This window comes from Canis aureus, chromosome 19, assembly GCF_053574225.1.
Source record: "Canis aureus isolate CA01 chromosome 19, VMU_Caureus_v.1.0, whole genome shotgun sequence".
NCBI classification, from domain to species: domain Eukaryota; kingdom Metazoa; phylum Chordata; class Mammalia; order Carnivora; family Canidae; genus Canis; species Canis aureus.
In genome coordinates this window covers 12275305-12301273 of record NC_135629.1, presented here as the reverse complement: position 1 = coordinate 12301273, position 25969 = coordinate 12275305, and the positions used below count along the sequence as shown (strand labels likewise).

Genomic DNA, 25969 nt, shown 5'->3' with positions numbered 1-25969 from the left:
GAAGCAGCTTATATAAGATTCCAGGGGTAATAGAGAGATGGTCCATTCTAGAGCAAAAATGATATAATGTATGATTGGAAAGCTGGCCATTGATAACCAAATTTATAGCTTCATGGAGCCCTAAGCAGAGATGCTGTGATTATCATCTCAATATTTTCAAGAAAAATTGGGTAACTTTCTGGTAGTTGTAGCCTGTTACTGCTTGAGAGAGAGAGAGAGAGAGAGAGAGGCAAAACATATATTTTCATGACAGCAAATCTTTAGACCTTTTGAAAAGCCCCTTTAACCAGAAAGCAATTGTTCGATTTGAAAGTAAAAGCTTGCTAGCAGTGTCATTTTGAACTTAAAAGCAATGTCAGTTTTCTTTTCTCAAGCGTGAAGGGTCAGTCATGTAGGCCTTATGAGCAGTAACAAGGCACTTCAGACTGGAGTACCTAAGGACCAGAGTGGAATTTGTTTCATTTTTTTTAAGTAGGTATAATTTTATTAACTTGAAAATTAACTCAACACATACTAGCCACATATGACTAAATTAAATTAAATTGAAAACTCAGCTGCTTCATTTCACCAGCCACATTTCAAATGCTCAATAGCTTTATACATGTGGCTGGTAGCTACTGTATTGGACAATAGATGTGTAAGACATTTCCATCATCACAGGAAGTTCTATTAGAAGGACTGACAATTAGATTAATCACTGTAAAGTCATAGATGTTAAGTTCTCTAAAGGGCAGTTGTCATATACTCATTTTTTTTTTTTTTAGTAATTACACTTTTAAGGATAAATCTTTGAACTTGACTCTTCTTGTCTTAGCTACATATTAACTTTTCTGAAGTTTTCTTCAAATGGAATCCCTATCATGCAAAGCACTTGCAATCCTATTTACTTTTTAATATTTAGATTTTGAATTTTTTTATCACAGTTAACATGAATACAGAAAAGTACATGTAGCTCAGTAAATCATCTTGAAATGAACACACTCATGATCCCTCACCAAAGTCAAGATGTTACAACATCATTTATTATAATTTAACTTACTGAGTAATTAATGCATTTGAAATAATAGATTTTTAGGAATAGATTTTTCTTTCTATTTTTAGGTGATTAAATGTTTCATAGAGAAAATTTTGAGTTCTTTAATAAATAGACAACTTATAAATTATCACTTTACATTTTCTTCTTTTTCTTCTTCATGATATTCATGATTTTGGCCTCTCATTAATTAAATTAACTCTCCCATCTCAGCCATATTTGTAGATATGTCGAATTTGAGGGGGAAATAGCCAAGGGACAAATAATAAAAAATGAAGTAACCATATTTTGCTACTTGATGCTTTGCCGTTTTTTTATTGGCATCCCATATTCTGAAAATCTGAACTACACGTCTAAGTGATAAACTAGACGTTTATTATATATACTAGAAACTAGATGTTTCTTTATATCCCACACCCAATTTCTTCTATTAACATTTCACATTAGTGTAACACATTTGTCACAATTAATAAGCCAATACTGAAATGTTATTATTACATACTTCATCCAGATTTCTTTAGTTTTTATCTAATGTCCTTCTGTCCCGGGATCCTGTTGAGGATACCATATTACATTAAATTGTCATGTCTCCTTGAGATCCTCTTGGCTGTGGTGAGTTTTCAGACTTTCGTAGTCTTTGATGACCTTGACAGTTTTGGAGAGTACTGGTCAGAAATTCTGTAGAATATCCCTCAAATGCAGTTTATATGATATTTTTTATTTATTCTTTTTATTGAGATACAATTGACATATAACATTGTATTAGTTTTAGAACATAATAATTTAACATATATATTTATTCTGAAATGATTACCACAATAAGTTTAGTTAACATCTATTACCACACATAGTTACAGACTTTTTTCTTATGATGAGAGGTTTTAAGATCTACTTTTTAAAGCAACTTTCAAATATACAATATTGTTAACTATAGTCACCATGCATCCGACATACTTCTTACACCTCAAAGTTTGTAAGTTTGACCACCTTCATCCATTTCACCCACCTCCAACCCCTGCTTCTGACAGCCACCAATCAATTCTCTGTATCTGTGAGTTCATTTCTTTGTTTTTGTTTTGTTTTTAGACTCTTTTTTGTTTGTTTGTTTTGGCTATTGCAAATAATGTGAACACAGGGAGTATATATACCTTTCCTTTATTTTTTTAAAAAAAATTTTATTTATTTATTCATGAGAGACACAGAGACAGAGAGAGGCAGAGACACAGGCAGAGGTAGAAGTAGGCTCTATGCAGGGAACCCGATGTGGGACTCGGTCCTGGGACTTAAGGATCACGCCCTCAGCCCAAGGCAGATTCTCAACCGCTGAGCCATCCAGGCGTCCCAGATACCTTTCTGAGATAGTGATTTTATTTCTTTTAGATAAATACCCAGAAGTAAAATTGCTGGATCATATTGAAGTTCTATTTTAAGTCTTTTTAGAAACCTTCATACTGTTTTCCATAGTGCCTGCACCAATATATATACCCAGCAGTACTGCACAAGGCTTCACTTTTCTCTACATCCTCACCTGGATTATTATTATTTTTTCTTTCTTTAATTTCTACATCATTGCTATTTAACAATACATGGTCAACATGGCTTTGAATATATTTTTGAGTTTGGATGTAATAAAATTTATAAATAGATATATTTTGTGTTATTTGTAAAAGTTTTTCATAAAATTGGCACACATGACTCAGAATTTAAAATATCTCTGTCTGCAGACTCAGGTACATAAATTTTCTATTGCAGATCTTCAGTTAACTAGGCATTAAAGACAGGTCATTGACTAGATGGCCTAGATCTACTCCATTTAGCTTTTTCATGAATCAGTTATGTGTTTAGTTTTGTATTTTATGAAAGGCAAGCTGCTGTGTTCCTTGTGAGGATGTCATAATGAGTGATAATCTTTGTTCAATAAGAAAAAAATATACTTTTATTTCTAAGAAACTATATCTGAGTCAGTTTGAGAATTAAGTCAGTTTTCGTTATTAGGTGTTCAAGACCTAATAGGTGTTCAAGAGCAGCACTAGTTTAATAATTTCAAGTCAAAATTAATTACAACTGACTCCCACAGGTATTCATCACAGTTTAACTTAGTATAGACAAAGGATCTTTAATTGGGTATTCATAGACTCTTAGGATGAGCTTTAAAATATTTAAACTTCCTGAAATAGTATGCAAAACTTTATGGTTGTATATATATTGGGATGGCTTGTATCTTTCATCATGTGGATTAATATTATCATCTTTTCAATTTTTTCATTATATTTGATCTCTGCTACATACTGTCCTTATTTAGGGCCTCAGCATCTTTTATACAAACTATTCTGTTGGGTAATAATTTGTTCCACTAAAGCCATGTCATATGACTATTAAGCTCTAGCACCTTTCAAAAATAAAAGATGGAGATGAATAGAAGCATTTGATTTGATTACCTTGTCAATTCTTTCTAGTAGGTCACATCTGAACTCTTTAGCAGGTGAAAAAAGGTTAACTATCGTCTGTTCCAGCTGGCAAAATTAATGTCTTGCCTGTCTTTACTTTGAACTCAGAGTCTTCCTGCTCATTGGAATGTTCTTGCTTTTCCCTGTTCACCTAGGTGACTCTATTTATACTATATAATCTAATTAAGGCCATTCTTTTTCCTCCTTTAGGAACCCTTTGCATGTTGCATATATTACTTTTCTTTTTTTGCCTAATACCTGGGCATATCATCATTGTAATTATCACAACATAGGTGTGTAACTTCAGTGAATGTGTGTGTGTGCCTGTGTGTGATGTTTCACTTGATGGTGATCTTATCAAAAATAGGGCTTATTTTATCTATTCATAGCATCAAGCACAGAGCCTAGGGCACCAAGAGTCCTCAATAAATACATGGCAAGTAAGTGAATGAATGACTAAAATGAAGAATTTTCAGGTCTGCTTGTTAATTAAAACTGATTTATTTTAATGAGAACTTATCAGCACACACACACATTAAAGACTTGATTATTTTAATTACAATAAGATGAATTCTAATAATAAAATTAAATAAAATAATTTTAAAAAGATATTTAAGTAATAATAATTAGTTCACAGAAAACCTCTTTTATCATTTTGGTAAATTTCCTAGGATACTTGCTCCAGTATTGTTTTTGGTTTTGTTTTTTTGAATTAAAATGGGGAAGAAAAGGAAAGGAAACTGAAGAGGTGGGGAAAAAAAGAATTAAAACTACAAAAAATTACAAAAATAGTTGAATATAGTATTTAATGTTTTCTGTTGTACTGTTTTCTCTTTTTAAGTGTGGTATGGACTGCATAGTATTCCTTCACATGTATGTACCAAATTTATTTAACTGCATCCCGTTTTGGGACATTAAGAAGTTTCCATTTTTATCCAACTACATGCAATGTGGTCTTGTATCCCCTTCCTGTGTTTGGAGTCATTTCCTTGCTAAGTTGATTTCCAGGAATGGAAGTTTCTGATCACATTCTCAGGGCTCTATTTGCTGTCATCAGCAGCATATTGCCCTCTCTTCCACCACAATTCTAACAATTTATCACATTTTAGAGTAGCCATCTTCTAAGAGTGAAGCTTCAGCACCCTTCCTAGACTATTTGGACCTTCTTGTCATTGTGAGGAGTTTTCAATAACTATATCTATCGATAGTATATCTATCAATATACTCCTGAAAGGGATCCAGTTAGCTGGCATTTCTGACATCCAACCAGGAAACAGCTATATTTGAAATGATGAAGCTCATGGCTGAGACAGATGCTCTCTGGAAATGACTCAAGTTCTTTGAGAACTCGAGCAGTGGCAGTCATATATAGTAGACAAGTTTATGTGTAAATTGATATGTGGTTATCTTTCCCATACACTCAAAATCTTATTTATTTTGACTATGTTATACAGATGCTGCTATCCACAGGGTGCGGAAAGGATGCTATGTAATATGTCAGCCTCGACACCTTAATGGAAATAACTTATTTGTTCCCCATGTTATACATATTGGGCCACATTTCTCCATAATATGAGTTACTTCCTTCCAGAGAATTTCCCACTTGGGAGAATCATTAACTCTTTCAGGGTGCCAGCACAGCAAATCACCTCTTTAGTGAACTAAGTATTAAATTCAAAAAGGAAAGTGAAAATTTATATTCCATCTCTCCCATCCTTTGTAGGGATTATCTCAGAAGGTATGATTAAGGGTATGAATTCTAAGGAGGAAATTCCTGAATTCAAATACTTAATCAACAAGGTATAAAACTTTTCTATGACTCAGTTTCTTCATAGGTAAATAGTATGTAATAAATTTTATTGTGAGGATAAAATGAGTTTATATGTATTAGGTACTTAGAACTTAAACTAATAAAATAAGTGTTAGCTATTTTATTATTATTATTATTGTCATTTTTATTTTGATGAGATTCAGAAGAAATTATGTATCTGTCTTTCATGCTTTTGAGTCTTGAGTTCCTCTAAAATCTGCTACTCTCTCAAATAGTAACTAATTCAGTTAATAAATAAGAATTATGTCAATTGTATTTTTTTAAGGTAAAAATGCCATTGAGTACCTAGGAACATAAAGTTTTAGATGTTTCATCTAAAATAGTAAATTGTTTAAGCAAGAAAATGGCTGCATTGCTCAGGTCCTGATTAGCTTATTGGCATTTGGCTTTGTGGATGCAAATGCTGACCTAAGATTTAGGAAAACTGTATTCAAGATCACCTGTGTCTCTTAGTAGGGTGACTTTGGAATACTTGATGCCTCTATTTTTCAGGTTCTTATCTGTATTATAGGACTCAGGAATCTCTGAGGAGATGCTCATTAGAGTTAATATTCTGTTATTGATTCTGAAAGGAATCATGCCTTAAAAAATGGGGAATGGGTTCTGCTCTCAGGTCTTCAGGTAAACAGATCATTATGATATAATAAATTGTCAGGAAAATTATCCTAATTGTATTTGCCTTTGAAGAGATATGCCACTGAAGCATTTTGGATGGGGTATGGATTGTCTGGACAGTACCTTAAACCCATCACTGGCTAAATTAAGTTCCTGAAGTATATTAAGCTAATAACACAAAATTTTATCAGAAGTGATTTAGCCACACAAAGAATTGGCAGATGCAATCAGTATCAGTAAGTTTTGTTTGATAAATAGTGTTTCTAAAGGAATCACCCAGTCGGGTTGCCTTTGTTCCTGAAAAGTCAGTCTCTCTATAGCTTTGGGAAACTCACTTCTTGGTATAGCCAAACTTTTTTATATTCAGTGTGTCTGCCTTCATTTGAGAAGAGCTTACACCATGACTTCTCATGTCCATTTCTATGACTTTATAATATTTTGCACTTTCTGAGTCTTGGAACAAGCATTGTGTCAACAAAGCCATTTCTTCATCCAGAAAAAAAAGGAGTTGCCCAGCTATTGCTGGTGAGCAGTGCCTCTGCTTTCAGTTTTTCAGTATCCTGGCATGCCTACATTTACCTTGGGAACTAAGACATGCAGCTTTAATCTCAGAGATCACTCTTAACCTTGCATCTCTTTATTCACTATTGCTTATGAGTGAAGACTAAAAGTTACTTTTTATCTGAATCTCTTGTTTAAAGTAAATAGTATCGTGATGTTCCAATGACACATGGAGTACAATGGAACCATGTCTGACTCAGCAATTAGGGTTTAGAGTCAGCACTTAGGGTGAAATCCATGTCTAGTAAAAAATTGCGCTTAGGAATCCATTAATCCATTAAGTTAGACATAAAGTGCAGTGTTTTAAATAGATTTGTGTACAGCTTTTTGCATTAAAATATGTATATGGAAAAATGTGTATCTGTAAACTAGAATCACACTTTGCACAGACTGTAAGATGGCTGGACTAAGAGAGGTTCCCTGGAGCTGATACCCATTATAGACACAGTTAATTTGTGTCTACCTGTTCATGACTCTTGGTTATATTCAGTGCATGGAAGAATAATCAGACTTACTCAAACTCCTTAAATTCTGGTTTCTCTTCTTCTCTCTGTCTCTTCAAATGTATAAAGGTAGAATATTGTAAGCCAAATGCCCAAATGGTGTGGCTTTTCTATAAACTCTGTAAGTTTCTGTTAGGTCTGTATTCACAGAAGGACAAGATAGTTGAAAGATGTTTCAATAATAAGTTGTGGTAGAGAATCAGTTTAAATTACTTTTTGACACATTAGAGAACATTTACTGAATACCTATGTTATGGACTGAATGTATCCTCCCTCCAAATTTATATTTTCAATCAGCCAGTTCTAGCTGTGATTCAAGAAAACTCCCAAATATATGAGCAAAGAAACATTACAGACTTAATTGTGGATACACACACACACACACACACACACACATACACATATTATATATATATATATATATATATTTTTTTTTTTTTTACTGATGGCTTTTAATGTTTTGGTATAGGAAGTTTCTCTCCAAATTATTTAAGGAGGAGGTTCTAGAGACTAGATACTATGGAGAAGAGTGTTTCCACATACAACAGGTGTTAGCAAACGCTATAGACATAATTCATTTCCCACATAATTTGGACTAAATTGGATTCTTCCCAAATCAGAGAGCAAAACTCTAACATCTCTCTCCCCACTCACATGGGAGTTATTTATATTTAAAAAAATTAAATACAGTAGATAAGCTTATTTGAAGGTTTTCCTTTTATTCTTTCATTTATATATGTATTTTGTTATTCTTTTATTCATTCATTTATTTGGTTTATATAGTCTGCATATTTTATCACTTTGAGACCACAAACATTATATCATGTCTGTTAAATAGAACCAACACTGCTGGTCATCTTTAAATTACAAGAAAAAAAAGCACCTTTTCCAACCCAATATTTTACAAAACCAGTAAGCAAGCCATGGGGAATCGTCATAGAGGCTGCACCCTGGAGGTATAGCTGGATGCTGGGACTTGCTAAGGGAAGAGAAAGAAAAAGGTGATTTGAGGTAGGAGGAGCTTGATTGTCTTTGTGTCATACTTATATGGTAGAGCCTAATAGCAGAGCTAAAGTGAATTAATCAGAACTACAGGTATCAATATTATAAATTTATTTATTTGTTAAAGATTTTATTTATTTATTCGTGAGAGACACAGAGAGAGAAAGGCAGAGACACAGGCAAAGGGAGAAGCAGGCTCCATGCAGGGAGCCCAACGTGGGACTCGATCCCTGGACCTGGAGATTACACCCTGAGCTAAAGGCAGATGTTCAACCACTGAGCCACCCAGGCATCTGACATTATAAATTTAAAATGTATTGTCAAAAGAAAAAAAAAAAAAAACATGTGGTATGGCAAAAAATTTTATTGATTATTTATTCTATGCTGGGCATATTGTAAGTTTGGTTTATATAAAGTTTAAAGAAGTAAGCAAAATGTTACTATATATTATTTAGGGAAAACCTTTGTAAAAAAAATAAGATACACATGGGAATGATAAGCACAAAATTCAGGAGAGTGGGCACCTGGGATAAGGATGATGGGGCTAGGGAAGAGTTGTGAGATTGGGCAGTAATTCACAGAAAACTTTAGCTATATCTGTAAAGATCTAGTCATTTTAAAAAAGTTTGAAGCAAAAAATAAAGCTATGATGTATTGAATATATGAATATACATTACTTTTTTCCCTAGATAACTTTTGATATATTTGGAATATTCCAAATGTTTAGAAATTTAAAAATTGCCATTGCAGTTATTTTTGCAATATATTAACTTAGCATCTCTATGAAATATATGACAACGACAGAGTAAAATATGCTATACTTAATATCTCAAATGGCAACAATGCATAATTTAAAATTTTCATGCAGAATTTACCTCCATAAACTCTGTAGTAGCCACATAGTTAAGTTCAGGACTTTTATATTGATCAGCATTACTTTGAATGTAATCAAAGATTCATGGTAGAGGAAAAACGCATCTCTGGGAATGCTAAGTAAAAGGACTCAGATCCTGTATGGATTCACTGCATATTTACATTGTTATATATTTACAGTAAAAAAGAAATTAAGCTACACAATAGAAGCATTAAGAAATATGCTTAAAACTTCCTTTTCAATAAAAAGCACTACAAACTTAGTTAAGTCACACATTGATCTTAAAATCAATAAAGCTGAAGACATTCTCTCCATTTTTTGAGTTTAGTTAAGACAAGCCTGCTTCATATAAATTTCGAGATTTAAAATGGAATAAAGGGAATTAATGGAGAATATGTACAAAAAAATTAATAGGTATATACAAATTTTATTTTTCTGCTTTTTTTGTAGTTACACATAGGTACCATCTTAGGAAAAAAAGAAGCAAATATTTAGAATGGAAAACAAATATTTTTTCAAATGAGAGAACTCACAACTTTATGATCAAATAAATATTCATTCAAGCAGTAGTTCATTTATGGAACATCTGCAACGTGCCAGGTATAGATCAAAATGCTGAGAAAGGAGCAGTGAACATAATAGAAAAGACCCTGCCCTTCTAGAGTTTATATTATAAAGGGAAAGGGAGGAGCTTACTTTCTTATAATCTAGTATCATATAGTAGGATGACCTCCTAAAAGGTAATTATGAATCTTTTTGGCTTTAGGAAGAAAAGAAGGGTCCATTGAATGGATTCTTTGATAACCTTAATGGAAGTTAAAATTTTTAGAAAGAAAACACTTAGCTGGCTTTTCATTTTATATAAATAGAAATGTTTATAGTAATTTTACTGGGAACAGCAGCCTCAAGTGTTTTTTTTTTAAGTGTTTCAAATGCAGAAGAAAAATAAAGGGGGATCCCTGGGTGGCTCAGCGGTTTACTGCCTGCCTTTGGCCCAGGGTGCGATCCTGGAGTCCCGGGATCGAGTCCCACGTTGGGCTTCCAGCATGGAGCCTGCTTCTCCCTCCTCTTGTGTCTCTGCTTCTCTCTCTCTCTCTATGTCTATCATAAATACTCTCTCTATGTCTATCATAAATAAATAAATAAATCTTTAAAAAAAAAAGAAGAAAAATAAAGGGTGGAGTCTGCTTTTCAGCTTTGCTAAGAGTGACTATTTAACTGTTTTCTTTGCCAAGTCTTTTGAGCTTATTACTTAATTGATGGTTTTCTTCTTTTCTTCTAAAAAAGCAAATTATTAGTATCTTTATTCAGTAAAGAATGCAAATAAAATTTAAAGTACTCTTTTCTTTAATGGACTCTTTACTTTTTTATTAAAACCTTCTGTGTCAGGCATGGCCTTGGGATCTGTGTATTCAGAAATACACACCTCCTTCTCTAGAGAGTACAGGATCTCACAGAGTCAACTGCCAATACCAATTGTCATGTAATAGGGTAGGTGTTCTTACAGAATATAAACAGTTCTGAGTAGGATTTTTCTACCTAGGATTAGAGAAGTTGGAAGATTTTTAAAAATATTTTTGAGGGGCAGAGATGGGAAGGGAAGGCTTAAAAAATAACCAAGTTTTTGCCAAATGATGAAATATGAGGCAGGCATCTCAAGTAGCTATTAACCTAATGATTTCTGTTAATTACCCAATACATTTTTTTGTCTTTATGTTAACTTCTGCATGCCATTCATTCTCTTGGTCACTTGTTTATCCATTGATATGGATCATCAAAATTATTGTATTTATTAAACACCCTGTGTTGGCACTTTGCTAAGCAATGGTAAAAAGAATGAGCAAGACAGATGCCATACTTACCTTCATTTTATATGTCAGCCCCAATGGCTGGAGTTATAGACATGCAACTGTTTCAATCCAGAGGTTATTAAATTGCAGAATAGTTGAGTTATTATAGTTGGATGGGTAACATGATTTGGTTTTGAACAAAAGTACAAGTCTTATTCTAAAGTGATTGGAAGCACTGGGGGTTATACAAGTCATTGGATCACAGTGTATATAAAAACCGGTTAGAAAAGCAAAGCAGAATTCTTCAGGAGCTTGATTTATGTACTTGTTTCCACACCATCTAAAAAAATTCCCTTTAACTACAACTTTGGAAGAACATAATAACACTATACAGAACACTTTTAGATATGGTATCTTGTTTGATCCTGACAGCATCCCTATGAATCATGAATATAGATTCCATGACCTTCCTAAAATACAGCAGTAGTATTTGCAAAATTTGGTATTCATTCCAGCAACTGTGATACACCTTGAGAAAGCTCTGGAATTCTTAGATGCCTCCCAGACCCATTTTTTAATAATTGTTTCTCTGATATATGTTTTTATTCTTTCAAAACGACCTTTTCTTATTTAGCTTTCCCTTAACTAGAAGGCAAAGGTTTTCTTTCTTCCTTCCTTCCTTCCTCCCTCCCTCCTTTCTTTCTTTCTTTCTTTTTTCTTTTCTTTTCTTTTCTTTTCTTTTCTTTTCTTCTTCTTTTCTTTTCTTTCTTTTCTTTTCTTTTCTTTCTTTTCTTTCCTTCTTTCCTTCTTTCCTTCTTTCTTTCTTTTCTTTCTTTCTTTCTTTCTTTCTTTCTTTCTTTCTTTCTTTCTTTCTTCTTTTCTTGTCTTTTCTTTTCTTCTTTTCTTGTCTTTTCTTTTCTTTTTTTCCTTCCTTCCTTCCTTCCTTCCTTCCTTCCTTCCTTCCTTCCTTCCTTCTTTCTTTCTTTCTTTCTTTCTTTCTTTCTTTCTTTCTTTCTTTCTTTCTTTCTTTCTTCTTTCTTTCTTCTTTTTTCCAGTAAAATACGTAAAACAGTGGTATAATGGTGCTACCAACATAGAAAGGTTTATTCTCCCCAAATAAAGTTGATTTAGGATGCCTGGGTGGCCCAGTCTTTTGTGTTCCATTCTTGATTTTGGCTCAGGTTGTGATCTCAGGGTCCTGGGATTGAGTTCTGCATTGGGCTCTGTCTGCACTCAGTGGGGAATCTGCTTGAGAATTCTCTCTCTGCCTCTCCGCCTGCTCATGTGCGCACGTGCATGCTCTCTCAAATAAATTTAAAAAACAACAAAATAAGGTAGATTTAGGCAATATAAGTGTATTTTTTTTGTCCTGGAAACAGAACTTCAATAAATTAGATGTAGTCACAAATGTAAAATTATATTTCTAAACATTGATATTTCACTTCATTATATGCTGTAAATGAGTGCTAAAAATGAAAACAAATTTGGGATTTCAAAGATACACAAAAACATAATCAATCAGTGGTCTGAATTCATCCTTCTGGTGAATCTCTTCCTTTTTTAGGATATTTGCTTTTTCTAAATCTGTGGACTTAAGGGATGTCAATGCAAAACCTAAGTGAAGAATTTAGAGCAACTTAGTTTCACTAGTGGAATAGATGGGGAGTAGAGATTAAGGAGGCAAGGAGCCTTTGACAAAGTTAGGCAGAGCTGGGGAGGGGCTTAATGTAGCTTAAGGGACATGGACTTTCAAGAGAAGTCTGAAGTCTGATGAGTGGAAACAAGAATATTGTAAAGAACTGTGATGAAGGGTTAGCAATTATTTATTAAACCTGTGTTCCTGCAAGACCCATTGCTTGATCTTATGAACTCAGTGGTGTTCTTGTGATTTCTTGAGGTTTGGAAAAACACAATTGCCAAAGGAGATAAGATGAGCTTGAAAGGAGGTAGAAAAGAGACCCTGAGAGGTGGGTAGAAATTTGAGGTTTAGGACTATTATTGTTAATGCCAGACTGTGGGCAACCTTTTTGAGCAAAAATAAACTCTAGCTTTTTCAGAAAAACTACTATAAATTAAAAAATAACTGATCATAAATTCAGACCCAAGCATAAGTCTTATCAGAATGACCATAAAATGAAGAGAAGGGAGAGCAATGATGCTAATCTTGTCGACTTCAAAATGCCACAGAGCTGGCAAACAGCAATAGTGCTGTGTGTCAGTATTTTAGAAAACCATCTTAATTGTCTTGCCAGCATAATCTCAGGATTTTCACTTTAAGGCAGCGCATTTATTCCTTTGTGAATGAAGAACAGTTTATTTAATTCAAGTAGCTTTTGTTGAGCATGTACTAAGTGAAAAAACAGTATCTAGTCTGGAAATCCTAGAGTTCTCCACCCCATAACCACTAGAGGCTGCTGATGTTTCAGCACACTGACTGAGGCAATAAATCTTCAGCAGCAAAAGGATTCAGACCAAAATGAATTGGTAAAAGATTTCTGGGACTAAGTTTTTTGTTGTTGTTGACATATGATTTGTACCCAATGAAATGCACAGTTGAGTACTCTCTTCTCTATGAGTTTTTTTTTTTTCCCTGAATTCCTTGAGATCATATTATCCCTGGTCTTCCTCCTGCATCTCTGACTGTTCTGTCTCCAGTATGAGTACCTATCACTTCCCTAAATGTTGTTGCTCCTATATCATCTGCCTGATCATTTCTTCTCTTTTCAGGTTACACATTCTCTTTGTATTACGTTGTTTACAGTAAGCATTTGTATGCTCATTTATCACCACATCCATGTATCTAGACTCTGGTCTCCCATCTGCCTCATTCCTATGTATCCAACAAGCAATGGAACATCTTCACTTAGTGTTTCCATCAGAACTTTGAATTTTTCAGGTATACAACTGAACTTCTTGCCTTTCACTGCAAATATGCTTTTAATCGTGTTTTCATTATTTGTGCTAGTACAAACTATTCAAAACAATTCAAGCAATTGAGCACCTTTGTGTGACTAGAGATATGCCTAACATTATAGATCGGGTGACCCTGCTTTTGAGGAACTAATAGATTAGCCATTTATTCAAGACAAACCTGAACATCATTCTGGAGTTTTATTTCATCCTCACTGTACCCATCCAAAATCCCCCCCCAAAATGCTACACCCCCCACATCATCAGGAGCCCTTCATTCTTCCTCTGGAACCTCTCAATTCCGTGCCTTTCTTCAACCACTACCTTGGCAAAATCTTTCTACTTTGTTTCCAGGATTCCCGTGCAGAAGGTAGTGTTATAATAGATTCAGACTCTGTACCTTGGGCATACAGGTAAGGAAAATATGAATTCTGATTGGCAGATCTTAGACTTTACTCATCAACTACTTATTGCTTTTCTTTAGGCATAAAGTAAATATATTAAAGTAGTAGAACATAGGGGGTAGGAGCAAGATGGCGAAAGAGTAGGGTCTCCAAATCACCTGTCTCCACCAAATTACCTAGAAAACCTTCAAATTATCCTGAAAATCTATCAATTCGGCCTGAGATTTAAAGAGAGACCAGCTGGAATGCAACAGTGAGAAGAGTTCGCGCTTCTATCAAGGTAGGAAGACCGGGAAAAAGAAATAAAGAAACAAAGGCCTCCAAGGGGGAGGGGCCCAGGAGGAGCCGGGCTGAGGCCGAGGCGAGTGTCCCCAGGACAGGAGAGCCCCGTCCCGGAGACGCAGGAGCTGCACCGACCTTCCCGGGCGGAAAGGGGCTCGCAGGGACTTGGAGCAGGACCCAGGAGGGCGAGGATGCCCTCCGGCTCCCTGGGACAGTAACAGACACCTGCACCCCGGGAGAGTGCGCCGAGCTCCCTAAGGGCTGCAGCGCGCACGGCGGGACCCGGAGCAGCTCGGGGGGCTCGGGCAGAGGAAGAGGCTCCGTGCGGAGGGGGCTGCGTGGTTCCAGCAGCAGCTCGGAGGGGCTCGGGCGGCTCCGCGGAGGGGGCTGCGCGGCCCGGGAGCGCGAATCCACATGGAACTTTCTCCAGAATAGACCACATATTGGGTCACAAATCGGTTCTGACGGATACCAAAAGATTGGGATTGTCCCCTGCATATTCTCAGACCATAATGCCTTGAAATTAGAACTAAATCACAACAAGAAGTTTGGAAGGACCTCAAACACGTGGAGGTTAAGGACCATCCTGCTAAAAGATAAAAGGGTCAACCAGGAAATTAAGGAAGAATTAAAAAGATTCATGGAAACTAATGAGAATGAAGATACAACCGTTCAAAATCTTTGGGATGCAGCAAAAGCAGTCCTAAGGGAGAAATACATCGCAATACAAGCATCCATTCAAAAACTGGAAAGAACTCAAATACAAAAGCTAACCTTACACATAAAGAAGCTAGAGAAAAAACAGCAAATAGATCCTACACCCAAGAGAAGAAGGGAGTTAATAAAGATTCGAGCAGAACTCAACGAAATCGAGACCAGAAGAACTGTGGAACAGATCAACAGAACCAGGAGTTGGTTCTTTGAAAGAATTAATAAGATAGATAAACCATTAGCCAGCCTTATTAAAAAGAAGAGAGAGAAGACTCAAATTAATAAAATCATGAATGAGAAAGGAGAGATCACTACCAACACCCAAGGAAATACAAACGATTTTAAAAACATATTATGAACAGCTATACGCCAATAAATTAGGCAATCTAGAAGAAATGGACGCATTCCTGGAAAGCCACAAACTACCAAAACTGGAACAGGAAGAAATAGAAAACCTTAACAGGGAGGAAATTGAAGCACTCATCAAAAACCTCCCAAGACACAAGAGTCCAGGGCCAGATGGCTTCCCAGGGGAATTCTATCAAACGTTTAAAGAAGAAACCATACCTATTCTCCTAAAGCTGTTTGGAAAGATAGAAAGAGATGGAGTACTTCCAAATTCGTTCTATGAGGCCAGCATCACCTTAATTCCAAAACCAGACAAAGACCCCACCAAAAAGGAGAATTACAGACCAATATCCCTGATGAACATGGATGCAAAAATTCTCAACAAGATACTGGCCAATAGGATCCAACAGTACATTAAGAAAATTATTCACCATGACCAAGTAGGATTTATCCCTGGGACACAAGGCTGGTTCAACACTCGTAAAACAATCAATGTGATTCATCATATCAGCAAGAGAAAAATCAAGAACCATATGATCCTCTCATTGGATGCAGAGAAAGCATTTGACAAAATACAGCATCCATTCCTGATCAAAACTCTTCAGAGTGTAGGGATAGAGGGAACATTCCTCGACATCTTATGAGCCATCTATGAAAAGCCCACAGCAAATATAATTCTCAATGGGGAAGCACTGGGAGCCTTTCCCCTAAGATCAGGAACAAGACAGGGATGTCCACTCTCACCACTGCTGTTCAACATAGTACTGGAAGTCCTAGCCTCAGCAATCAGACAACAAAAAGACATTAAAGGCATTCAAATTGGCAAAGAAGAAGTCAAACTCTCCCTCTTCGCCGATGACATGATACTCTACATAGAAAACCCAAAAGTCTCCACCCCAAGATTGCTAGAACTCATACAGCAATTCGGTAGCGTGGCAGGATACAAAATCAATGCCCAGAAGTCAGTGGCATTTCTATACACTAACAATGAGACTGAAGAAAGAGAAATTAAGGAGTCAATCCCATTTACAATTGCACCCAAAAGCATAAGATACCTAGGAATAAACCTAACCAAAGATGTAAAGGAGCTATACCCTCAAAACTATAGAACACTTCTGAAAGAAATTGAGGAAGACACAAAGAGATGGAAAAATATTCCATGCTCATGGATTGGCAGAATTAATATTGTGAAAATGTCAATGTTACCCAGGGCAATATACACGTTTAATGCAATCCCTATCAAAATACCATGGACTTTCTTCAGAGAGTTAGAACAAATTATTTTAAGATTTGTGTGGAATCAGAGAAGACCCCGAATAGCCAGGGGAATTTTAAAAAAGAAAACCATAGCTGGGGGCATCACAATGCCAGATTTCAGGTTGTACTACAAAGCTGTGGTCATCAAGACACAGCACAGTACTGGCACAAAAACAGACACATAGATCAATGGAACAGAATAGAGATTCCAGAAGTGGACCCTGAACTTTATGGGCAACTAATATTCAATAAAGGAGGAAAGACTATCCATTGGAAGAAAGACAGTCTCTTCAATAAATGGTGCTGGGAAAATTGGACATCCACATGCAGAAGAATGAAACTAGACCACTCTCTTTCACCATACACAAAGATAAACTCAAGATGGATGAAAGATCTAAATGTGAGACAAGATTCCATCAAAATCCTAGAGAAGAACACAGGCAACACCCTTTTTGAACTCAGCCATAGTAACTTCTTGCAAGATACATCCACGAAGGCAAAAGAAACAAAAGCAAAAATGAACTATTGGGACTTCATCAAGATAAGAAGCTTTTGCACAGCAAAGGATACAGTCAACAAAACTCAAAGACAACCTACAGAATGGGAGAAGATATTTGCAAATGACCTATCAGATAAAGGGCTAGTTTCCAAGATCTATAAAGAACTTATTAAACTCAACACCAAAGAAACAAACAATCCAATCATGAAATGGGCAAAAGACATGAAGAGAAATCTCACAGAGGAAGACATAGACATGGCCAACATGCATATGAGAAAATGCTCTGCATCACTTGCCATCAGGGAAATACAAATGAAAACTACAATGAGATACCACCTCACACCAGTGAGAATGGGGAAAATTAGCAAGGCAGGAAACAACAAATGTTGGAGAGGATGCGGAGAAAAGGGAACCCTCTTACACTGTTGGTGGGACTGTGAACTGGTGCAGCCACTCTGGAAAACCGTGTGGAGGTTCCTCAAACAGTTAAAAATAGACCTGCCCTACGACCTAGCAATTGCACTGTTGGGGATTTACCCCAAAGATACAAATGCAATGAAACGCCGGGACACCTGCACCCCGATGTTTCTAGCAGCAATGGCCACGATAGCCAAACTGTGGAAGGAGCCTCGGTGTCCAACGAAAGATGAATGGATAAAGAAGATGTGGTTTATGTATACAATGGAATATTACTCAGCTATTGGAAATGACAAATACCCACCATTTGCTTCAACGTGGATGGAACTGGAGGGTATTATGCTGAGTGAAGTAAGTCAGTCGGAGAAGGACAAACATTATATGTTCTCATTCATTTGGGGAATATAAATAATAGTGAAAGGGAAAATAAGGGAAGGGAGAAGAAATGTGTGGGAAATATCAGAAAGGGAGACAGAACGTAAAGACTGCTAACTCTGGGAAACGAACTAGGGGTGGTGGAAGGGGAGGAGGGCGGGGGGTGGGAGTGAATGGGTGACGGGCACTGGGTGTTATTCTGTATGTTAGTAAATTGAACACCAATAAAAAAAAAAAAAAAAAAAAAGAAAACCATATCTGGGGGCATCACAATGCCAGATTTCAGGTTGTACTACAAAGCTGTGGTCATCAAGACAGTGTGGCACTGGCACAAAAACAGACACATAGATCAATGGAACAGAATAGAGAACGCAGAAGTGGACCCTGAACTTTATGGTCAACTAATATTCGATAGAGGAGAAAAGACTATCCATTGGAAGAAAGTCTCTTTAATAAATGGTGCTGGGAAAACTGGACATCCACACGCAGAAGAATGAAACTAGACCACTCTCTTGCACCATACACAAAGATAAACTCAAAATGGATGAAAGATCTAAATGTGAGACAAGATTCTCAAAATCCTAGAGAAGAACACAGGCAACACCCTTTTTGAACTCGGCCACAGTAACTTCTTGCAAGATACATTCACGAAGGCAAAAGAAACAAAAGCAAAAATGAACTATTGGGACTTCATCAAGATAAGAAGCTTTTGCACAGCAAAGGATACAGTCAACAAAACTAAAGACATCCTACAGAATGGGAGAAGATATTTGCAAATGACATATCAGATAAAGGGCTAGTTTCCAAGATCTATAAAGAACTTATTAAACTCAACACCAAAGAAACAAACAATCCAATCATGAAATGGGCAAAAGACATGAAGAGAAATCTCACAGAGGAAGACATAGACATGGCCAACATGCACATGAGAAAATGCTCTGCATCACTTGCCATCAGAGAAATACAAATCAAAACCACAATGAGACACCACCTCACACCAGTTAGAATGGGGCAAATTAACAAGGCAGGAAATAACATATGTTGGAGAGGAGGATGCGGAGAAAAGGGAACCCTCTTACACTGTTGGTGGGAATGTGAACTGGTGCAGCCACTCTGGAAAACTGTGTGGAGGTTCCTCAAAGAGTTAAAAATAGACCTGCCCTACGACCCAGCAATTGCACTGCTGCGGATTTTTACCCCAAAGATTCAGATGCAATGAAACGCCGGGACACCTGCACCCCGATGTTTCTAGCAGCAATGTCCACAATAGCCAAACTGTGGAAGGAGCCTCGGTGTCCATCGAAAGATGAATGGATAAAGAAGATGTGGTTTATGTATACAATGGAATATTACTCAGCCATTAGAAATGACAAATACCCACCATTTGCTTCAACGTGGATGGAACTGGAGGGTATTATGCTGAGTGAAGTAAGCCAGTCGGAGAAGGACAAACATTATATGTTCTCATTCATTTGGGGAATATAAATAATAGTGAAAGGGAATATAAGGGAAGGGAGAAGAAATGTGTGGGAAATATCAGAAAGGGAGACAGAACGTAAAGACTGCTAACTCTGGGAAATGAACTAGGGGTGGTAGAAGGGGAGGAGGGCGGGGGGTGAGAGTGAATGGGTGACGGGCACTGGGGGTTATTCTGTATGTTAGTAAATTGAACACCAATAAAAAATAAATTAAAAAAAAAGTAGTAGAACATAAATATAATTAATAAAGTAGATAATTCATTATGAGGAAATCTGCTAAGTAATGCCTATTTATAATCCATGGATTTTCCTTTTATTAGTTAAGTCTATGCTAATCTTCTCAATAGATTGTTATTTGAATATTCACTTCTGGTTCACCTTGGATTCCACCTCAGGTTTAGACTCTCTTGATACTGTTATTTTCCTGAGTTTAGGCTACTTTGACAGAGACATTCTCTAGGCTGCTTTTTCCAGTTGTTCTCATCTTACCTCTGTGTTTCTCTCATGGTGCCTGCCTGCCCACAGGCCCAAATTGCTGCACTTGAAAATGTTCACTCTACTTAGTTTAAATTAAAGGGATTGCTTTATTTTTTTGCTTTTCAAGCTCATTGCATCACAAAAATCTTAGTTAACTGGAAATTTTGAAAACACCTAGTTAAATTTCCCAATCAGTACTGGAGATGCTCTGAGCTCTGAGTTGCTGTCTTTTTGCTCACATGGCAAAAGAGGCAAAAACAGCTGAATGATACAGCTGAGAAACATGTGTACATCACCTAGCTATAAAAGGCATTCAAAATAAGCCTCATGCTTTCTCTGGTGTTCTCTTTCCCACTTTGTTCATTTCCAGTGTTTCTCATCTCATATCCCTGTGGACAGTGATATGCTTAGAACATCCCTCCGTGCATTTTCATGAAGGGATAGGATTTTTACTCTTTCCCTTTGAAGAGAAGGCATTTGTCTGCTCCCTGAATTCTACCCCTTACATTTTTTCCCTCTTGGAAGAGGAATGGATAATACTGGTGAGAAACATTCAGTAGTCTCTCTGAAGACACTTTCATTGGTTTCTTCTGTCTCTTCTTGCCTTCCCTTTTCTTGGCACCAAAGTACCTAACAGTAGACTCAGTTCAGCCTCAAGGCCTTTCTTGCTAATAAAGACAGGCCAGAGTCTTCTAGTAGCCTTTAGATCCACTCCTCCACAAAGGAATACCAGGATTCTAGGTTTGAGGGTAAAGAAAAAAGGACCAAGCCAAATTTGGGCCATGCTTCAAGGTACATTCTAAAATACAGCTTTACAGGTAGTAAAGTTCCTGTTTTGGCAATGGGGCACTCCTCCCTATTACTCTTTGTTTCACTTTGGTTGGGATTTCAGGGAAGGCTAAATATTGTTCCTTCTTCCAGATTCTGAACCAATTAGGCCTGTAGGCAGCTAAGCAAATAGGAAAGAGAGACAGAGAGAAAGAGAGAAATCAGTCAATCAAGGTTAAGATCCATACATGCAATATTGCATCAAACACATTAACCATTCCCAACTGGGAGCTGTGGATATGACATATCCTCAGTGGTTTATATTTATTTAATATGCATTTAGCTGGGCCATAACTCTATGATAAACATTGTGCTAAGCATCAGAATTTCAACAATGAATACAGGAATACATTCCTAGTTTCATGGGACCTACATATTTACAATCTAAATGGGAGGATAAAATGAGTAATTTAGAATGAGCTTTATAATCAGCCAGACCTGAAATCAAATTCTGACTGCATAAAGTATTAACTGTGATAAAATACATTTGGTTGGTTATTTTCTTAACTCTTTATTATAATGCGTAGCCCTGGGCATTTTATCATTTCCTATTATGGAGTCAGAATGAATTAGTAGGAAGAAGATTGGATTAGGAGTCAAAAGACTTGAATGCTGGGGCATTTGGCTGGCTCAGTCAGTAGAGCGTGAAATTCTCAATCTTGCGGTAATGGGTTCAAGCCACACTTTGGATATAGAGATTACTTAAAAATAGAATCTTTAAAGAAAAAAAAAATTTCAGTGCCAATTCAGGCCCATGAACTACTTGTCTTTTGCCTTTGCAAAAGTCATTAATTTTTCTGAAGTTCTCTTTCCTTGTCTGCATTTTGGAGAAATTCAGAGTGTTTTGGTGAAGATTATAGGAGATCGTGAAGTTAAGAACCAAACTTTGGCACATCTTAGCTGTGTAGTGATTGTCAGCTCCAGCCTGTTGCACTGGTTAAGTGTCTCCATTCTTACACAACTAGCCCTAGACTCCTTTGGACTTTTCCAGAGGTGATGATTTGAAGTTTTATATTTTTTGATCTTTTAAATTTTTATGTCTTTATATGAGTTGCCATTAGGGAAGAAAATAGAGCCCTTCTTCCAGAGGGAAATAGATCTTGTGACATCTTCTACTTATATCCATCTGCCTGACAATGTTTTCACATATATAGCTTCTACAGTTGGAAAATAAAAGCTTTCTCTAGACTGTTAAGGTACTTTAACTGTAACTTACATTTAAACTAAATATACCAGGTCTTTACAGAATGTGGGAAGTGTAATTTCATAACCAAACTATTTGATATTCTAAATAAAAGAAGATATTTCTAACATGCAAATTGCTGACATTTGCCAATATATTTGCAAAATACCAGTGTAGCCAGAGGGAATTTGTCTATAAATGTTCCACATGATGTTCAAGTAATGAATTCCTTGTATTAAGCCACTCTAAAACATAGTTACTTCCCAGTTATGATCCCAAGGTTTTGCCTGTTTTAACAAATATTTTTTAATCCCCAATGTGGAAAGAGAAATTAATCTATTTCAGTTGGAATTATTCATGATACTCACCCAATTTATAATTCAAAAAGCCTATTGAGAAGCCTATACTTTCAGATATAATAGAACTTTATTTTAAGGTATTTCATAGATTAAGTTATAAAGATTTATAGTTGTTCAGATCATCCCTAACACACTTTTAAAATTATAGTTTTTGAGAATATTTTATATTCCAGACCTTGTTGTAGGGTCTGTAACATAATTTAGTTTTTCCTAATCATATGTGTATAAATTTGCAAACTTTTTCTGCCCTCCTTATCATCTAGTTAGTTATGAACAATAATGGACTCTTAAGGTAAGTCAGTCCTAGAGGTCAGCTTAAGTGTAGAATTTCAATTTACCAAAACTATATAGTTTATAATAGTCTCTTCTCTCTAATTAACAGTTGCTCATTGATTTATTCTACGAGTTCTCAGTGCCCACTATGTGCGAGGAAGAGAAAGAAAGCATACACTTGAGACACAGGTAAGCAATATTGTTTTGATCTTCAGCACTTACCGTTCTTTTTTTCTTTCTTAAGATTTTATTTATTTTTTCGTGAGAGAGAGAGAGAGAGAGAGGCAGAGTTATAAGCAATTGATTCAAGTTTATACAAACTTGAAAATTGAACAAGAGCAGTCCTGAAGCCGGTGTTTGCCCTCGCTCTAATCTATTCCTATTTCCAAAAAAAAATATGATACTCTCCTAAGACTGTGTGTTGGCTAAACTTTATGTGTCAACATGGCTAAGCTGTGGGGCCTAGTGGTTTGGTCAAATGAAAGTCTAAATATGTCAAGATGTTTTATAGATGTGATCAGTTGTTTTTAAGTAAATCAGTTGTCTTTAAGTAAACAGATTATCCTTTAGAATGTGAGTGGGCTTCATTCAGTCAGAGACCATAGGAACAAAAACTGAGGTTTCCAGAGAAGGAATTCTGCTTTAAGATTGTAATAAAAATCCTCACTTAATATCCAGCCTGCCAGCCAGCCCTACAAGCTTCAAACTCAGCACTATATAGTATCAACCTCTGTATGAGTTTCTAGCCTGCTGGCCTGCCCTATGAATTTTAGACTTGTTATCTCCACCATGTATGAGCCAGTTTCTGTTGGTTCTGTTTCTCTGGAGAACCCTGTTAGAGTATACACAATACCTTTTTTTTTTTTTTTTTGGATACACAATATCTTTTTATTAAGCTTAGCTTAGCTTAACTTCCTTCCTTTATCATTTTATTAATTGGTCAAAAATAACTAATATGGAGACGTCTGGGTGGTTTAGTGGTTGAGCATCCACCTTCGGCTCAGATTGTGATCCTAGGGTCCTGGGATGGAGTTCCACATCGGGCTTCCCGTGGGGAGCCTGCTTCTCTCTCTGCCTGTCTCTCTGCCTCTCTCCCTGTGTGTCACTCATGAATAAATAAATAATCTTTTTAAAAATAACTAATATATTTTCTTTGTGGTTGGCATATTTGTACTAAGTGCTAGGTCTTATTTTTTTTGTCAAAAGTAGGTATAGTTAACTCTAATGAATGGTTATAAGTGGGAAAGAAGTATAGGAAACATTACTGTCCCTCATTCAAAATATAAATATTTTGCTTATTTTGGTTGTATACCTGAAGCTAGCTTCTGAACAGTTTTTCACATCTATTTTGTTGCTAATTTAATTGTGTTATATATTATTTAAGTTGGAAATTTTTGTGTGCTGGGACCAATAGAAATATTTCTTACCACCCCCATACCTATAGGACACTATACCACACTTTGAGCTATACAGTTGCAGAATAAGCTAATCCATTTATAATCTAGTTCAGCATTTTGCAAACTTTACTATTTGAATACTATGTTACTTTTTTGCCATAATTTTTGCCACCTATGCTCTCATTTACTTAATATTTTAATATAATTTCACATTTTATGCAAATAAACTTATTTAAAAAGTAAACTTTAGATCACTATCATAAATGAAAATCTAATATTTTCCTTAAGTAAAATGTAAGGATGAAAAATGAGTATGAACATAACAAAACAATATACAAGTATACCTTGTTTTGTTGTGCTTTCTAGAATATAGTGTTTTTTACAAATTAAAGTTTTGTGACAACACTGTATTGAGCAAGTATATTGGTACCATTTTTCTAACAGCATTTACTCATTCTGTATCTCCGTGTCACATTATGGTAATTCTTGCAATATTTCATACTTTTTCATTATTATTATTATATGTTACACTGTTTTGTGTTCAGTGATACGACTCTCTGAAAGCTCATGTGATTAGCATTTTGGCAGTATTTTAAAATTAAGGTATGTACATTGATTTTTTTATTTTTTATTTTTATTTATTTATTTATCTATTTACTTATTTATTTATTTATTCATGACAGATATATAGAGAGAGACAGAGACAGAGACACAGGCAGAGGGAGAAGTAGGCTCCATGCAGGGAGCCTGACGTGGGACTCGATCCCGGGTCTCTAGGATCAGGCCCTGCGCTGAAGGCGGTGCTAAACTGCTGAGCCACCAGGGCTGCCCCTGTACATTGATTTTTTTTTTGACATAATGCTATTGCATACTTAATAGACTACCATATAGTGTAAACATAACTTTTATATATGCATTAGGAAACCAGAATATTTATTTGACTGACTTTTTTGTAATATTCACTTTATTGCAGTAGTCTAGAACTAAATCTGCAGTAACTCTGAGGTATGCCCAGTGGATTATGGTTGTCCCTTAAATACTGAGTCTGAGGCCTGTATTCTTCTGGTTAAAAAGAAGATTATGAAGTGTTAGTCATACTAACTCTGAGCTGAATTTTTCTCACAATGGAACTCAAGAATGAAGAATACCTTTGTTATTTAGTTGAAGTTATTTAATGCTACCAACTAAAATTATCTCACACTTTAATAAAAAGAAACCTAATCCGCTTCTCTTCCCCGTTGTTGACTTTCACTTGAATGTACTTGGTAAATGGCTAGTCTGTCAAACAGACTTCATGAGAAATCACATTCTCATTTACTAAATACTTTAGTTGAGAGAACACTTAGTCTTCCAGTGAAGTAACATCTATTCCTTTAGCCATTGGTCTTGGATCAGCCATCTCTACCTAGACCATAAAGTCTAATCTCTCATTCATAAAATATTTTTCTCTTCATTATCATCTTCATTTCCTATCTTAGGCTTTGTCATATTGACATATGACACTGCTTTTACTGAATTCACATGCACATGTATCACAACATTCACAGTGGTTAAGAGGACAAAGAAGAGCAATTTCTTGCAAAGAGAAATTCTTTTAGGAGGAAAAAGTCAAAGAAGTTTTACTTTGTTGTTTTCCTGTAGCAGAGATACTATTTTTATTGTTTTTGTAGCATTATTTGTGAACTACACATAACCCTAAAACACTCATCAAATGAGTTCGGTTTTATTTAATGAAGAATTTTAGAATTTCCCTGTGTGAAATACTCTTAAAGTTATCTGTTAAAAACAAACAGAAAGTCTAAAGTAAATCATATATATTTGTTTACTGTAGAAAACATGGACACAATGGGACAGGTAATTCACGGATATAAGACAAAAATTCAGTTTGGGATCATTATTGGTCAAGAGTTCTTATAGTCTTCTTGGGAAAAGGAAGGAAAGAGGGATAGATCTTGATATTAGTGGATGCTAGGAAGTTGATAGAGATGAAGTTGCATGGCTATTTGAAGATAATTTCTGAAACAAATCTCTGAGTAACAATTTGTTTATGGTTTCAAGTGCCCTTGTCAAAATATGTGATTTAAAAAATTAGAGTTGTGATGATTTTTAGGCACA

The 25969-nt window shown here is 35.8% G+C and overlaps 1 long non-coding RNA gene across 1 annotated transcript in view; it reads left to right on the top strand.

The window, feature by feature from the left end:
• The window catches only part of LOC144291181 (uncharacterized), a 110974-nt gene extending 85983 nt beyond the window's left edge, over positions 1-24991 (top strand). Inside the window, exons 2-3 of the long non-coding RNA XR_013358512.1 lie at positions 22567-22646; positions 24828-24991. This is a non-coding gene — a long non-coding RNA (uncharacterized LOC144291181). The remainder of the gene's footprint in view (positions 1-22566; positions 22647-24827) is intronic.
• The last annotated feature ends 978 nt before the right edge of the window (positions 24992-25969 follow it).